This window comes from Benincasa hispida, chromosome 6 (assembly GCF_009727055.1).
Source record: "Benincasa hispida cultivar B227 chromosome 6, ASM972705v1, whole genome shotgun sequence".
Lineage (NCBI taxonomy): Eukaryota > Viridiplantae > Streptophyta > Magnoliopsida > Cucurbitales > Cucurbitaceae > Benincasa > Benincasa hispida.
In genome coordinates, this window is record NC_052354.1 from 23811763 (window position 1) to 23816750 (window position 4988).

At 34.7% G+C, this 4988-nt stretch overlaps 1 long non-coding RNA gene across 2 annotated transcripts; it reads right to left on the minus strand.

Annotated features, from left to right (window-relative positions):
* Nucleotides 1–312: 312 nt before the first annotated feature.
* On the minus strand, nucleotides 313–3991 carry LOC120080330. 2 transcript variants are annotated; one of them, XR_005482476.1, is made up of 5 exons: nucleotides 2448–3991; nucleotides 1195–1547; nucleotides 716–902; nucleotides 541–598; nucleotides 313–450 (listed from the first exon to the last, which is right to left on the minus strand). It is a non-coding gene; the product is annotated as an uncharacterized LOC120080330 (long non-coding RNA). The 2 variants fall into 2 exon arrangements; XR_005482475.1 differs by having other exon boundaries at nucleotides 541–612.
* Nucleotides 3992–4988: the final 997 nt, after the last annotated feature.

Consider the following 4988-nt stretch of genomic DNA (forward strand, 5'->3'; position numbering starts at 1 on the left):
ACATTTTTCCATATTTTCATTCATTAAACTGTACCTTAAATTGAATAAGGTGTGGCGATTGTACTATATTAAGAATTTTTTTAACCGTATTGTTGTTCAAATACTCTCTATTTCTTCATAATTATATGCTTCATTTATAACTATTTAAATGCAAAAGATGGTAACCATAATGATTAATACAAAATTGTTATGAGTTGTAGCACTTGTAAATATTCATACGTCATCATTATCAAACGCACAAAAAAAATATAATTTATGAGTCAACTATCAAATGTCCATGTTCAATGGGCAGTGTATGAAAAACCATGAATTACAAAGAATAGGAAAAAACCACAAACTAATGGCAGTGTACTTCAACTACAAGTCAAACCTAAATATACAACATTTAAAATTAGGAAAAACATACATAATACACGAACCTCATACTAATGGTTATGTTAATAGTTTGGGCTGAAAAAAACAAAGAAAGTATTTAGTTAGAAAGTCACGGTATGTAAGACTAATAATTTAGGAATACATTTTGGACAAACATATACATACCTATTTTACTTGGGGATTGTAGTTTGAGGATCAACGAACCACCGAATTGACTCTAGCACTAAAATGGTGTTGCTGTTAGTGGCCATCAAATAAACCATGAACATATAGATAAGTAGAAGTGGATAGGAAGAAAATGTATATAATCCAAAAACAATGATAGTCAGGAATAACTCACCAGACTAACAAGGAGGATAGTAGATTGTAGAGATTCACCAAGTGTACGCAATATGGGATACAAGTGATTTGTAGGAGAATAGATGAGATGAACCACATTTAAACTCAAGTAGAATATATATAAATATAGTCGGCCTCAGACATTGGATCAACTGGATCTCTGATACCACTTGTGAGAGTTTCTGAACCTAACTTAGATGGCCAAACAGAATGCAAATAATAAGCAGAAATAAATCGAAAGCAGTAAAGAACACCAAGATATATAGTGGTTCGACTAGTTTGGTCTACATCCACTTTGAGAATCAGCTTAAATTAATTTATTAATGAGTAATAAAGAAATTTTATAAATTACAGATAAACAATGAATTCACCAAGCTGTAATTCTAAGATCCATTGATACTGAGAGATCCGCACACAATATCACCTCTGAAAACTGAAAATAACCCGCTGTAAAATAGCCCAAAACAGTGTGCTACCCACCTTTGACTGGCGAACCACTAAAACCAGATCTGCAAGTAAACCCACGCGCTAAAACGAAACTGACCGGCGCACCCACGCGCTAAACCGAAGTTGACCAGTGCACCCACGTGCTAAACCGGATCTGGCCGACCACTGCTCTTCCACGAAGCCGACACCCAACGTCCAGCCGAGTGGCTCTTCAAGGATGGCTACTCACAGGCGGCTTCAGACATCGCTTTCGGCTTTGGCCTTCCACGAAGCCGGCCGCACAGTCCAGAGGACTCACGATCTCCTCAGGCGACTGTTGCGAACTTGTTTTCTTCATGCGGTTGTCTCTCTTCTTCAGCCAAAAAAAGAGACCCACGAAAATTGCCCTATTTTGGAGAAGATAGGGATATTACAAAATTTCCACTGCTCATTAATTACAAGAATGCCATTGGGCCTTTAATTTTTCCAAAAACCCAATAAAACTCACTTAAAAACCTTGTTATTTTCTACAGTATCCACAATTTATCCATAATTTTAAATCTAGTAAGAAAATATAACGACTAATGGTTAACTTTCAATAAAATTATATCCTTTATATTAAAAAAATGGCACTTACAAATGACACTAATTAATTTTCCACAAGTAAAGTGTGGGTAACAAATTAGGTGACAACTTTCACCAAAGTCGTGTCCTAGATGATGACTACAAGAGATAGTGAGATTTGTAGACCAAGTCACATAGAAGTTAGAGATGTTTAGAGAGATTGGTCCCTTACTAGTTAATTTTTAATGTAAGCATTTACGTAAGTATCTCTGGGTCAAACATTCGATCAAATTTTTAGCTTTCATTGGGTCCTCAACATAGTATACACATAATTCTAGTTAAGGCTGAATCTACAAACTATAATGTAAAGTTCGTAAAACCGATCAATTTTATCATTTAAGAATTGAACACATTTTAGGACCAAACAAATATTCTAGTGAAAGTTAGAGCAGAACAATGCCAAAAACCTCCAAATAAAACATCAAATATGACCAAACAAACCTTTTTAGGACCAAAATGTGATTCACATTTGAGTAAGAACAACGCCAAAATTCTTGAACTAATACTAGAAAAATCAAGAAAAAAGAGAGACCAACAGTAGAAGAGAAATAGAGAAAAACATCAAGAAAATAGAGATAGAGAGAGCACCATCCATTACAAAGCAATCTAAACTACAAAGAGAGAACCATCTATTTTTGGAAGAAGAAAGCGAGTGGAATAAAAAATGTGTGAATTGAACTTACAAGGGGTTTGCGTCGGTACTGTCGTCGATACAGCAGTATGGAACCACCGGCAGCAACGTCAAACCACCAACAGTAGTGTCGAACCACCGGCGATAGCGTCGAACCATAGTCGGCAGCGTGAAGGGACCAATTGTTAGCAAACCCTAACTTTTGGGAAGAACTTTGAAGATGATGGGACGAAGATGAAGAACCAAGCGCGCGAGTGTCAACCGATTTTCTTTCCGTAAATGAGGGAAGCCAATATTCCACATGAGGATTTTTATTTCTTTATGAAAATAAGTTATACTTGAGGTTTTCAAAATGACATGAAAATAAAGTTAAACTTGATGTTTCTAAACCATCGAGTACTTGGTCAGCGTGAAAAAAATTCAAAAAATTTGGTCATTCTCCGCTTTTTTCATTACTTCTTACATTTTTACATATAACTTGACATTTTTTTTTTCCTAAAAACGTTAAGTACTTCTAATTTGCAACCGTCAAGTAATGTTGTTTTTGTAGTAGTGATTCATTGGCCCTAAACAAGTGAATTTTCTTCCTAATTAATGACTTAGCCTATGCAGCCTATGCAGCCTAAAATTGCATACCTTAAACAAATGAATTTTCTTCCTAATTATTGACTTAGCCTATGAAGCCTAAAAGCCTAGAAATGCATACCCTGATTTCATGATTAATCACTTAATCAATTCTAAATGCCTTAATTAACTGTGTTACATAGTTTCAATATTAATCAAGCATTTGCATTAAGAAAAGGTAATCTTGACTAAGATGAATTAATAGTTCGAAAAGTTTAGGTTATTAATTCAATTGTTCTTGAAATCAACTAATTATGAAATATTATGAAAAGATTAACCTAATTAACCTAATTCATACATAAGCATGCTTTATTTTTTGCTCTTTGAGATTAAACACATAGACATGTCAACAATTCCTAACATTCAAAGAATTAAAGAGAATCGGCCAAAAACCCTAAAACTAAATGCATAGAGGTTCATTCACCATTCAAGAATGAAATTACAACAAGAAATTCATCCAGAATTACAGATAATTACAACCTCATAACCAAGAATGATTAAGACTCATCCTAACCTAGACTAGAATTTCTTACCTTTATCCTTGCATTCTTTCAAGATGCATCATGGAATAACAAGCAAGGATGAAAGGACAGAAAAGAAAATGAGAGACAAAAGTATAGAGATCTGGAAAATTGAGAGGAAAATCGAGTTGAAGTGAATCTCCCATGCGAAGATTTGAAGAATCCTTTTATAATACAGGGCAGAGCGCCATTGTGCTAGGGTAGAGCATAGCTACAATCTAGTTTTTTTTTCTTGTCGTAGTGCATAGGCGAGTGCCTAGGCGCTCATCGTAGCACCTCTCTCAGATTTCATCCATGCGTGCTCGAGCCCGTATCAATTTAATCAAAATCTGTGGCGCAGTTGTGCTACAGGACAACCAACTCTGCTCTGATGCTTCATGCTCTCGGCCTTCCAGTGCCGAGCACAGCACATCCCTTGTGCTGCTGCACTTCTACTCAGGGGCAAACTCGTAATTATACTGTCGTTTTAATACTTGATTCTTATAAGCTCCGATTTAGCTCTTTTATGGGGCGTTTTTGCTCCAATTGACCATTATATCCCTCAGATGATTATTTCCTACAAAATATGACCATTAATACATAAAAACTCATGAACAAGGAAGACTAAGCAAGGAATTATAACACTTTTAAGATGGTATCAACACCTCCGAACTTAATTCTTGATCGTCTTGAGTAAGGTAAAAACATACAATCATGCATAAAAGATTTTTGTTTACTCAATTAAACGGATCGAATCTCAAGTTTTAACAATCTTCAAGTCATGAAAGCAATCACTTACGTAATCTAAATTCAAGAAATCAATAGAAACTCATTTGAAAATACTTTGCAAGTTAAATCATGAAGGAATGAAACAAAGCTTTGTAATTTTAAAATCAAAGAAATCTTGGAAAAAAGTTTTATCCACCTCTCATTTTCTTTTCTCTCTACTTTGGCTCAATTATCAGCTTAAGATAATGCTAAGACAAGATGATTTACTCGCACACACAATGTAGAGGACATTTATTTTACCTAGAGGCTTAGCTTTCAGACACCTATTGTAGGGAACCATGGGACTCTTTTCTCGCGGGATCCTAACTAAACACAACAAGGGTAGGTATTTTCATCTCTATCCATGCACACACACAACTTTTTTTTTTTTCTTTTTTACTTGCAAGTTATATTTTTCTTTTCTTAACTCACTTCTTTCTAGTAACTATTGCTTTTTTTTTTATTCACACACACTAGGCTCATTTTTATCCCCTCTTTCGAGCATTACTCTAAAACAAGAAAGGTAACTTTAAAACCAATGGAGAGCTTTTCGAAGTGACAACAAATATCCGAGAAAGATAAACCGTTCTAAGAATCTAAGATTAAAAAATACTCAACAAAGTTCTCAAATATGCATGAAATGACAAGAAAGAAAAATTTAAATGAGCTTAGAATCACGAAAGAAATTTTCTTACTAAGAA